The sequence below is a fragment of the Mirounga angustirostris genome, unplaced genomic scaffold (assembly GCF_029215605.1).
Source record: "Mirounga angustirostris isolate CCGP_5_RB_7025 unplaced genomic scaffold, mMirAng1.0.hap1 SCAF_9, whole genome shotgun sequence".
Lineage (NCBI taxonomy): Eukaryota > Metazoa > Chordata > Mammalia > Carnivora > Phocidae > Mirounga > Mirounga angustirostris.
In genome coordinates this window covers 37,969,195-37,982,162 of record NW_026991717.1, presented here as the reverse complement: position 1 = coordinate 37,982,162, position 12,968 = coordinate 37,969,195, and positions in this window count along the sequence as shown.

Here is a 12,968-nt window from a genome sequence, read left to right as displayed (position 1 = left end):
TGGAGTGGGGGTTGGGGTGGGAGGGATGGGGTGACTGGGTGATAGACACTGGGGAGGGTATGTGCTCTGGTAAGCGCTGTGAATTGTGCAAGACTGTTGAATCTCAGATCTGTACCTCTGAAACAAATAATGCAATGTATGTTAAGAAAAAAAAAAGAAGAAGAAGAAGGTAGCGGGAGGGGAAGAATGAAGCGGGGGAAATCGGAGGGGTGGACGAACCATGAGAGACGATGGACTCTGAAAAACAAACTGAGGGTTCTAGAGGGGAGGGGGGTGGGAGGATGGGTTGGCCTGGTGGTGGGTATTGAGGAGGGCACGTTCTGCATGGAGCACTGGGTGTTATGCACAAACAATGAATCATGGAACACTTCATCTAGAACTAATGATGTAATGTATGGGGATTAACATAAGAATAAAAAAAAAAAAAAGGAATGAGATGTGCCCTAAGTGTAAAATACACCTTGGATTTTGAAGACAGTATAAAAAAAAAGCTTAATGTCTGTTTAATAATTATTCATATCGATTACCTGTTGATACTATTTTATATAAGTTAAATAAAATATACTATTAAAATTAATGTCATCTGTTTCCTTTGACTTTCTCAGAAATTTTAAAATTACGTACTGCCGGCTCACATATGTGATTCATATTATTTCCATTGGACAGCACTGCTTTAGATGTTCCTAGCAGTGCTCGCGATCCCTGCTTCCGGAGCCAGCCGCACGGCCACTGCTGCCACCTTCCGCCCGGACCAGGGTCCTGGGCGCGGTCGTGGGGACTGTCAGGGCGGGGCGGTGGCGGCCATCCCTCCCCGGCTCTGGGGCTCCGGCCGATCCGGGTCTCTCGCCCATTCGGGTCCAGGGGCGGAGCGCCAGTGGCGCCCCGCGGAGGTGACGGTCGCGTTGGGAGTTGCCTGTCTGCCTGGTTGGGGCAGCGCGCCCTTGGGGAGGCGAGACACCTGGCCGGACTCTCTCCAGACTCGGCACCGGGGTCAGCGGCTGGCGGGAGCCGGAACCCAACAGCACGCAGGTCTGAGTTGGAAAAGAAAGCGTGCCCTGGTCTGGCTTTGAGCTTGGGGGAGAGAAGGGGGGTGTGGGGTAGGGGGAGGGTCGTCCTCCTTCCAACCTTCCTCACTCTTTCTTGGGTTTGTCTCTTCTGGAGAGCTCCAGGCACTCCCTGGAGACAAGCCAAACCACGAAAATTGTGAAATTTCTATGATTCCGCCTGTGAGTTAAATACTAATGATTTGCATTTAAAACTGGCATTACACAATACAGAGAATGGTAAAAATTCATGCTAATAATTAAAATCTTAAATTTTTCCTGACATTTTCTAATGGTTGAAAAATTTTTTAAATTTGTAATTGTGGTTAAAATACATGTCATATAGGGCGCCTGGGTGGCTCAGATGGTTAAGCGTCTGCCTTCGGCTCAGGTCATGATCCCAGGGTCCTGGGATCGAGTCCTGCATTGGGCTCCCTGCTCCTCGGGAGCCTGCTTCTCCCTCTGCCTCTCTCTCTCTCTCTCTCTGTCTCTCATGAATAAATAAATAAAAAAAATCTTAAAAAAAAAAAAACATGTCATATAAAATTTACCATGTACACCATTTTAACTGTGCGGCTCAATCGCATTAAGTATATTCATGTTGCTGTGCGGCCGGTCTCCAGTTTTAGTATATGTGCTGCCAAAATAAATGCTGTGCAGCCAATCTCCAGAATTTTTCATCCTGCACAACTGGAACTCTATGCCCATGAAACACCGACTTTCTTCCATTTCTTCCTCCCGCTAGTCCTGGCAACCACCATTCTGCTTTCTGTTTCTATGAGTTTGACTGAAACCGTATAACATTTGTCTTTTTGTGATTGGCTGTTTCACGTAGCATAATTTTCTTAAGCATCATCCAGATTGTGGCAGGTATCAGAATGTCCTTCCTTGTTAAGAGTGAATAATTTTCCATTGCATGCATATACCACATGTTCGTTATTCATTCGTCCATCAAGGAACATTTGGGTTACTTCCACCTTTCAGCTATTGTGAATAATGCTGCTATGAACAGGGGTGTACAAATACTTCTTTCCAATTTTTGGCTAAAATAAACAAGGCTGCAATTAATATCTTTGTATGCAACCACTTTGCACATGTGTGAGTGTATCTGGAGGATACATTCCTAAAAGTAAATGGGTCAAGGGAAATGTACATTTTATCAGTTGTTAAAGATTGCCAAACTGCCGTCAGTAGAGGTTGAACCATTTTACAACAGCCTCACTAACACTGTATGCTTTCAGACAACGATCTTTGACAATATGATAGATTAGAAATGGAATTTCCATCAATTAGAATGAGTGGAAACATATAAAATATGTTGAGATCCATGAGTTTGGAAGGACACCACAAAAACTCCCAAATTTTCAAAGTTCACTTCTGGAGGATGCTAGGGAAACAATTCATGATTTTGAAAACAAGCAAAATGAAAAAAGAAAGGGGTCAAGTGTGACCTGTCTTTTCTATGTCAACCCTATATATCGCATATCAGGATAGCCGGATAGTTGATGGGAGGAAATTTCTCTTTATAAAAGTATTCTCATTGTTAAATGGAGAAAGAATGATGTAACCACTGAAAAAAAGCCATAGACAATGATCACCAATGATTGCAAAAGAGAGACAAAGTAAGAAAGAGATAGCTAGACATCCTGTGCCCCCTGACAGGAGATCATTGTGTTGTTTCTGAACTATACTTGCCAATCATCTAAACTTGAATCTGATCAAGTCACCAGGGTTAATTGCCAACTACCAAGTTACAGGAAAAAATAAGGATAAGAACATGTTGAGCAACATATCAAGGGGATGGGATCAGCAAAATCCAAACTGTAGGAAACTCAAGTGACCTAGTTTCTTCAATAAACAAATTAAAAGAAAAAAAAGAGGAGGGAGAAGGGATCTCTAAATTAAAATAAATTCAAGGTGGGGTGCCTAGGTCAGTTGGTTAAGCATCTGCCTTAGGCTCAGGTCATGATCCCAGGGTCCTGGGATCGAGCCCCTCATTGGGCTCCCAGCTCAGTGGGGAGTCTGCTTCTCCCTCTCCCTCTGCCTGCTCCTTCCCCTGCTTGTGCTCTTTTTCACTCTCCTCTCTCTCAAATAAATAAAATATTAAAAAAAAAATTCACGGTTCATAGCAACCAAATGTAATATATGGGCCTTTTCAGGGTCTGATTCAAACCAAAAAATGTGTTATTATTTGTAAGATGGTTGGGAATTTGAACCCCGATTTGATATTATATTAAGGAATCATTGTTAATTTTAAGGTACTATGGTATTATGCTATTTTATCATATGACATTTTAGATATTAAGATATTATTTTGTAGATTTGTGGCATTATGGTTAGGTTAAAAAATCTTATCTTTTAAAGATCTACTAAAATAATTATTGATGAAATGATACAACGTCTGAGATTTGCTTCAAAATAACACAGTGGGAGTGTATGTGGGATGAAGTGCAGATGAACCAAGATTGACGATGACCTTATGACTGTTAAATCTGAGTGATGCATATTCTACAATTCTCTGTACTTTTGTTCATGTTGGAATTTTTCCAAATAAAAGAGTTTATTCAAAAAGAGAATGAAAAGAGTAATTAGAATAGGTACAAATAGCTCTTTGTAGCAATTTTAATGTAAAAAAGGAGCAAAAAGGAAAAAGAATCAGTAGCTAGGAAGGTCAATAGAAGGTGATTTTTTTTTTTTTAAAGATTTTATTTATTTATTTGACAGAGAGAGACACAGCGAGAGAGGGAACACAAGCAAGGGGAGTGGGAGAGGGAGAAGCAGGCCTCCCACTGAGCAGGGAGCCCGATGCGGGGCTCGATCCCAGGACTCTGGGATCAGGACCTGAACCCAAGGCAGATGCTTAACGACTGAGCCATCCAGGCACCCCCATTTTTTTTCTTTTTCTTTAAAAAAGATTTTATTGATTTTTTTTTTCAAACTAATCTCTCTGTCCAATGTGGGGCTGGAACTCACAACCTCGAGATCAAGGTCAGTCACATGCTCTACAAGCTGAGCCAGCCCGGTGCCCCAATAGAAGGGTATTTAAAAATTTTTTTTTTCAAGTATTACATATATATGAAAAAGGATACAGCGCAGAGCCTCCTCACCAAGTGAATATTTCCCATGAATGAACAAAGATATTTTATTGTGGATTTTTGGGTAAACATTTCAGTAAAGCACATAAACATTAAACTCAACTGATTGTAGAAATGAGTGTCTCAATATAATCATCATCCAAGTCAAGAATAAAACATTTGTAAAATGCTAGAAACTTCCTGTCTCCTGCCAGACAATAAATAACCCTTGCAAAAGGTAACTTCTCTTCTATCATCAAAGATTAGTTTTGTTTTCTGAACTTCATATAAATGGAGTCACACAGTAGTTACTCTTTTCATAGTTTGTTTTGCTCATATATATATCAGAGAAGAAGGGAGAAAAAAGAAAAATTTTGAGAGAGCCATTGTACCAACCTGTGATGGCAATAAACTATGGACCAAGAAGTGTGATTTATTAATTCTCTGCACCTGAGTTCCAATTTCAAAAAGAAAGGAAAACACATAATTTTAAAAAGTAAATAAAACAGGAAACAAATATATGAAAAAATCCCAACATTTTTAGGACTCAGAGAATATGGATATGGATATACCAATGAGATATTAGTTATACTGTTATGGAACCTAGACTGGATCACCCGATGGAAGAACCAGGCGGCACTCGGAGATCTTGGAGGATAGGAGGTTTATTTAACGCAGGCGGGCTCAGAGGAGAGTGATCTCCAAAGGTCTGAGCCCTGAGCACAAACAAGGGGGGTAATTTATATACTTCTACTTCTGCATACTTGGCACTTTTGGCCCGTGCGCGAAGTGGGGCAGGGAGAAGGACCTGGAAGAGCCCCAGGGCAAGGACTGGGACTCTCTCTCGCTGGCTCGGTTGGCCATCTTAGGACACAGATTTTTCTTATCATTCCCCCCTTTGATGCCCCTTTAAGCACCTAGTTTAGAGGGCATCATTCTGTTTAACTCTGAGGGTTGACTGCAAGGCTTGGGGACATGGACTTAATCATAAACTTAACAGCACACCATGTAGCAGAAGACCAGGACTGACTGGGGCCAGGAAAACCATGGTGAAATGCGCTCAGGAGTAGACAGCAGAGGGCCAGTAAAAGTGGGATCTATGACCTTAGGTAGAAGGCTTGGGGGGAAAGTCCAGTCAGGAGGGGCAACAGTGTAGAGTCCGACTCCCAAGATAAGGGAAATCACACTGATGAGAGCCAGGGACCACAGTGAGCAGGTGTCCATCAGTCAGTGGGATCTCATTGAAGGTGAAGCCGGAGTGGGTTTGTGAAGTCTGGCTGGACTTTCCACTGGCGCGGCTCCTTGTCCGAATGATGAACTTTCTTCTTTCTTCCAATCTTTGACCCAAACTGAGTCCCCTGTCTGGAAGGAGTGTACCTGAGACCCTAAGGAGATTGGGGTCCTCTCAAAGGTGTACTTTTGTAATTTATTTAGGGAGGCCCCCAGTGCCTGAAGCTGCTCCTTTATCTCCAACCTGATGCAAGTTTCCTGGAAGGCTTGCCAAGCACAGGGGAGGCCGTCCATATATTAATTCAAATGGGGAGAAACCTGATGTCCCGGGCATGCAGCGAGCATGCAGGAGAGCTAGGGGTAGCAGATCTGGCCATGGAAGTTAGTCTCCTGACAAAACTTTGCTAAGGTTCCCTTAAGGGTGTGATTCATTCGCTCTACTGTTCAGAGACCCCATCTCCCCTTGCCTTGGGTTCAGTCGGAGGCTCTTGGCCCAGGAGAGGGGTGGGGCAATCGGGCAGATAAAGGAATTCATGTCGGACCTTGTGGCCCCCGAGTTCACACTGGTGAGCCTGGCAAAAGGGCTGTTGTATCGCCTGCGTGCCGGTGGCCCCACGGATGGTCGCAGTCCTTTTGCTGAAAGGGGCCACTGGGGAGGTGACAACAGAGTGCTCAGTCCCAGTATTCAACCATAAAAGTCACTGGTTGGCTGACCACCCTCATTCTGACCATGGGCTTATGGGGGCCAAGAGGAAAGTGCCCGGTCCCCCTCAGTCTGAGTCTATTCCTGCAAGGCCTAGGAGGTCCTCCTCTCGGGGTTCTTCCTTGTAGTGGCTGGGCATTCATTTTTCCAATGCCCTTTCTCTTTACAGTAGGCACATTGATCCCTTGCCAAGGGGGTTCTGGGCTTCCCCCTTTCAGTGGTTGGGGTCTCCCCGTCTTTGTGTTGTCCTTTTCTTTCAGGGCAGCGGTGAGGAGGCTGACTTTCCTTTTCATCTTTTTGTCGGCTTCCCATTTGGCTGTGACCTCCCTGTTCATGTAGACCTTCTTGGCAATCTCTCTTAGTTGGGTGATGTTCATCCCGGCAAAACCCTCTAGTTTCTGAAGTTTTTTTCTGATGTCTGGGGCGGCCTGAGCCACGAAGGAGGTGTTTACCATCTGTTGGCTTTCTTGTGCCTTGGGGTCAAATGGAGTGTATATCCTGTAGGCTTCACATGGTCTTTCGTAGTAGCCCCCGGGGGACTCCCCTGGTTGTTGAGTGACCGAGGATACCTTAGTCATGTTCATGGATTTCTTAGCTTGCCGGAGGAGGACCTCCTGGTACCGGCAGATGTGGGCCTGTCCCTCTGTTGTGGTGAAGTCCCATGCTGGGTGCTTTTCGGGTGCGGCTGTATTGTATTAGCCCAGGCAGCAGGGTCGATGACTCCTGCTGGTGCGTGCTCTTCCAGGTACTGCCGTGCACCTTTCATTATTCTCCTCCTTTCCTCTGTGTTAAACAGGGTGTGGAGTAACTGTTGGCAGTCTTCCCAGGTTGGACGATGAGCCTGGAAGAGGGATTCTATGAGGTCTACCATGGCCTGTGCTTTCTCAGAGTAGGATGGGGTGTTATGTTTCCAATTGAGAAGGTTGGTGGTGGAGTAGGGCTGATAACAACATCATGGAACAGCCGGGTTGGACCATCCTGTCTTCATCGTGCCTTTCAGGTTCCTACATCTCGTTATGGCATTTGGAGGGCGCTTGCGCCCAGCCTGGGGCACAGCCTGGCTGCTGGTCCTGGAGAAAGTGGATCCTTTGGGCCTGGGGACACTGGTGAACCCGATGGTGGCGGAGTGTCTGGAGCTGAAGGGCCAGGTGTAGGCGGTCTTGGGGGTATTACGGTGGGGGCAGGTTCGGTTCATCCTCGGGATCTCCAGCTAGGATTTGTGGAGACTGGGGCTTTTGCTGATTTTCTTTAGGTTGCTTGGATGAGGCGATTAAGACCCTGGTCTGTCCCTGCCTACTGCAAGTGAATCGCACCCAGTGGGGAAGGGTCTGAGCCATTCCTAGCCAGGAGTCAATGTACGGAAACTGGTCAGGGTGTCCTGGTTCTCCTGTTACGACTCGCCATACTCGATGAATAGTTGGGACATCCAATGTCCCTTCTGAAGGCCACCCGACATCAAAGGTGGGCCATTCCAATTCACATAGGGTTCTCAACTTGCTGGGGTTCATCCTGACTCAGTAGTCTCCCGAAAACCCCTTTCCCTGAACTTTGGGGCTGCTAAGCAGTGTGGAGTCCCAGGTGATGTTGAGAGATCTGGTCAAGACTGTACAATGGCTGCCACAAATGCGGGTCCGTTGTCACTATAGATTGTTAATGGCAGGCCGAACCGGGGCACGATCTCCTGCAAGAGGACTTTAGCTACTTCCCGGCTTTGCTCCATCCTGGTTGGGAAGGCTTTGACCCACCCAGAGTATGTGCATGCTATTACTAGGAAATATTCGAACCCCCTGCTTAGCTGCAAATCTGTGAATTCTACCTCTACATTTTCGAAGGGGGTTGCTCCCGTCCTCTGGATGCCCGTTGAGCTGACCATCCAGCTGGTAATGCCTTAGCTTCTAGGACTTCAGTGGTTGTGGTCACTGCATAACCCGCTTTCCGGGCACCCTCTTGGAGGTAACTGCTGCCGTTGCTGAATGGCAGGAGCTCTGGATTCTTTATGGCTTGATCCCACAGATCTGGACGGCTCACGTAGACTTCATCAGTCACCTCGGAGCAGTCATGGTCTGGTTCCCCCTCTTCCGTGGGGAGAAAGGTTAATGTCCTTACTGTTTCGAGGGTGACCCATGGGTTTTTGCAGAGGAGCCCTTGGTATTGTGCTAGCCGACAGTTGGAAAGGAAGCGGTGTCCCTGTGTGTTCATGAGGGACACAACTGCATGAGGGACCTTGACGTTAAGTTCTTGCCCCAGGGTAAGTTTGTCCACCTCCTTGATGAGTAGGACTGTGGCTGCCAGTGCCCTGAGGCATGGTGGCCATCCTGCTGCCATGGGGTCCAGCTTCTTTGACAGGTAAGCAACTGGTCATTGCCAGGGTCCAACAGTCTGGGTGAGTACCCCGAGTGCTATTTTTTCCTTTTCAGTCCAGGCAGGGGTTTCTTGATCTGGTACCCCTAAGAGATCTTGCTATTGCTGAGAACCCAGGGATCCAGATGTGGCAGAATCCTGCAGCCCCCAGGAATTCTTGTAGGCCCCTTTTTGTCTGGGGCTGTGGCAGGGATATGGTGATCCTTTTCCTCTCTGGCCCTAGTTCTCTTTTCCCTTGGGTGAGGAGAAAACCAAGGTATTGAACCTGTTGTTGGCTGATTTGTGCCTTCTTCCGTGAGGCTTGGTATCCTGAATCTGACAGTTTTTTCCTGAGCCACTTAGGTGCCCCTGGGGGTTGCTTTTTAAACACACAGCTTCTGGGATATTCCCCCCATCCTGGGGGTTGCTTTTTAAATACATAGCTTCTGGGATATTCCCCCCATCCCACCCATTTTGATTCAGTGGGTTTGCATAGGCTGGATAGTATTACACCCAGTGCTCATCACAGCATGTGCTCTCTGTAATATCCATCACCTGGCTATCCCATCCCCCAAATAGTTGCCTTTTTAACAAGGTCCTCCCAGGTGACTCTTATAAAGGAGGTCTGGAAACAATGTCTAAGCCTTGCTGTTCAGAGTGGGGCCAGTGGACCAGCAGGATCTGTATCGCCTCCGGTATCGTTTAAATTGCCAATGTCAGCCCTACCCCAGACAGACAACTGGAATCTGCCTTTGAACAGTGTAGTAGCTTGGCTTTTGATCTGACCTCTTCTCTGTTTTCATTTTAGTAGGGTTCCTCCCCCGACTTCCTTGCCCCAGTCCTCTCAGAAGAGCCAGTGTCCCCTGCCTCTCCCTACCTGAGACCTGTTCCACCCCTGGGGGATGCTTGCCCCAACCTCCCACCACCCAGAGATGACAGGGAAAGGTGCTCTGTGACGCTAAAGAACCTAAACAGCTGGAGATCTTGCCTTGTTAGAGAAGGCCGACTTGACTCCCAGGTCCTCCGACCTCTACAAATTCCAGAACCCCAGGCCTGTCTCATGATCTCAATTTTGGTTGCTCTGCTTTGTCTCCATCAAGTGTTCTGAAGCATTTCACACACGACTGGGCTTAGGCAATTTGGCCAGACCTTCTTGAAATTTTTGATCATGGTCTCTAGAACCGTAGGTTTACTCTGCCCTGACCCCATGGTGATGTCCCCGTGTGCAGTGGCTCAGAGACAGACAAAGGGGGGGTGCTCCTGAGGTGAGGAGACCAATCAGATGCCCGTCTGGCCGTATCCCGAAGGAGCTTAGGTGAGGCTTAGCCGTAGGGGTCTCTGCGTTGTGACTTACGATCGGAAACTATTCCAATGCCGCCATAGACCATATGCCGTTCACCACGGAATCGCAGACGGGCCCATTCAGACTCCATAGGCTTCTGGGGACCTTAAGGGTGCATGCCCGTGGAGTCACAGAATCAGTCTGCTTGAGCAAGCCAGGTCGGACTGCACATTCACTCACACATTCACACTCCAGAAGTTATTACATTCCCTCCCTGGGAATCCCTACCTGTGAGACCTCTAAGAGGTCTCTGGGAGGTGACCAGGCTCCCCTTCCACCCCAATGGGGGTGGGCCTGTCTGGGTCCTGGGGCCCCGGCCTTACCGGAATCCAACGTCGGGACCAGGTCCTCACCTGCCAAGTCTCCTCGAGTCCGGTGGGAACAGTGGAGTGGGGCTGGCCCGAGGTGACCGGGGTGGGAGACTGCCGCAAATTAGGCAGGGCGCGCCTTCTCCGTTATGATCCCGTGTTCTGTCACCGCCCCGCCGTTGCCCCCAAACTGGTGGCAACAATGGGCCAGCGTGGTTGGGTTTCCTGGTCAGGGAACCAAATGTTATGGAACCTGGACTGGATCACCAGACGGAAGAACCAAGCGGCACTCAAAGATCTTGGAGGATAGGAGGTTTATTTAACAACGGCAGACTCAGAGGAGAGTGATCTCCAAAGGTCTGAGCCCCGAGCACAAGAAAGGGGGCAATTTATACACTTCTGCTTCCGCATACTTGGCACTTTTGGCGCATGTGCGAAGCGGGGCAGGGTGAAGGACCCGGATTGGTGCGCGCGGGAAGCAGAGCAGGGAGAAGAACCCGGAAGAGCCCCTGGGCAAGGACTGGGACTCTCCCGCTGGCTCGGTCGGCCATCTTAGGACGCAGATTTCTCTTATCAATACTATCAAGTTAGCAAATAAAAATATTAATATCCAGTGTTATGGAGAGTTTGGTGAAACAGAGCCCTCATATATGGCTGGAAGGTGTGTAAATTGGTAATATTATTTAGGAAAGCAATTGGTAATGTTTATCAAGGTTCTAAAAAGTTTTATTCTTGGAATCTAGCTAAGGATATATTCTCAACAACCCAATATTTAGTAGATCCACTGAGTAGTCTTTATAAAGATTGTGTAATATGATGGGATATAATATTAAGGTTTTTTTTTTTAAGCAGGCAATATCAACAAAGGCAAATATTACAAATAGCATATATTATACATTTTGAATACAAATATGTAGAAAACAAACTAACCCCACATCTGGGAATAGAAGATTTAGGCCCCACCCATGGTGAACTCACAGTACGGAAAGGATAGATGGCAAAAATAGGCAAAAGTAGGCAGGCCTCCACCTTTGTGAGAAAGGAGATTTCAGGCTAAGAAGCTGGTGTTGTTGAGTAAGAACTGACACCACCCATATCAACATGACACAACTGTTCCAGAAAATTTTTGCCTAGGAAGATAAATAGATTAATTGCTAGCTCAAGAAATTAATTTATCTGGGCAAATAATTTGCTCATCCGGACTGCTCTCCTATCAAGACCACAGACTACACACTTGGCAAAGAACTCACCATTATGACAAAGTTTATTTATCAAGACTTGTTTCAAGACCATTGCTTCTCTGGATCTATGAATCCTAAATTGTCTTAAATAACTGTGCCCAATCCCCATCAGTTTCTTGCTTTGAAAAACCACTGTAAACCACTTGAGCCCAGTCCCCCAAATGCTATAAATCTCCTTTCTTGAAATCCCCTTTCTGAGACACTACCAAATCTCTATCAAGGTGTTATTCTCCCTTGCTGCAGTAAATATCTAATAAACTTAGACTTATGTTACTTGACTAACAGGTTTCGCTGGTGTTCTTTTGGGGAGTTGGCAGCAGACAAGATCTGTGAACTCGAATGAGAAAAAAACTGACATTTATTTTCATAAACCTGTAACTGAAATTTAGCATTTCTTTCAACTAGGAATATAAGCAAAAACTACAGTGACTGTAGCCACAGCACCAGTAAAAATTATGACCATTTGTCACCAGTAAATATTAGAGGTACTTTCAATCTGTATTATAGCTGTTGCATATATCTCAAAATATCATTTATGCTCACCAATACTTTGAAATTAATGTAAGGTTGATTAATGAAGGCTCTGAGATTTTACTCGACTTACAAGCTAACAAGTCAGCTTGCCACAGTTTCATGGACCATGACAGAAGACACAAAACTCCTGGATCTGAGATGACAGACTTTATTACTCATAGCAAAAAGGGGTAGCCAGAGTGTCCGTGTGTTTGTGCTGTTTCCCTAATTTTTATTTCCACAGGGATGGTGGCGGGGGGGTGGGCAGGTCACAGGAACACGGGTAGTAGATTTTGTTAAGAGACAGGAATTTAGGGGCGCCTGGGTGGCTCAGTCGTTAAGCATCTGCCTTCAGCTCAGGTCATGATCTCAGGGTCCTGGGATCGAGCCCCACATCGGGTTCCCTGCTCCGTGGGAAGCCTGCTTCTCCCTCTCCCACTCCCCCTGCTTGTGTTCCCTCTCTTACTGTGTCTCTGTCAAATAAATAAATAAAATCTTAAAAAAAAAAAAAAAAGACAGGAATTTAGGGCCCAGGGCTGGTGTACTTTTTGAGCAAGAAACAAATGTAGCAAGCAGCAAATAAGCTAGTCTGGTTGCCTAAGTAATCAGCTACTGATGCTGCCCAGTTTTAAATGATGAATAAGCCTTGCAGTCTGGCACACTCAGCAAGAATGTACAGAGACACTCAGGACCCATGTGGACTGCCTCTCCCACATGTAGTACTAGACCTTGTTCTTAATGCGTTTATAAAGGAGCAGATAAATTATCACATTATCATTTTGCTTTTTTTAAGATTTTATTTATTTACTTTTGCAAGAGAGAGCATGAGAGAGAGCGAGAGAAGGAGCATGTGCAGACTCCCCGCTGGACAGGGAGCCTGATGCTGGGCTCGATCCCAGGACTCTGGGATCATGACCTGAGCCAAAGGCAGACGCTTAACTGACTGAGCCACCCAGATGCCTTCATCATTTTGCTTTTATATTTTAATATCACTGGTTTCCTTTTTAATTTTATTTAACGTATGCATATCAATGCATTATTCTGAGAAGGGGTTGGTAGGCTTAACCAGATTGCCAAAGGAGTCCATGGCACAAATAAGGTCAAGAAATGGAAGACTTAAAAAAATATTTTCACCAAGTAACGATATGAAAATAAATTATTATACAACTCCATT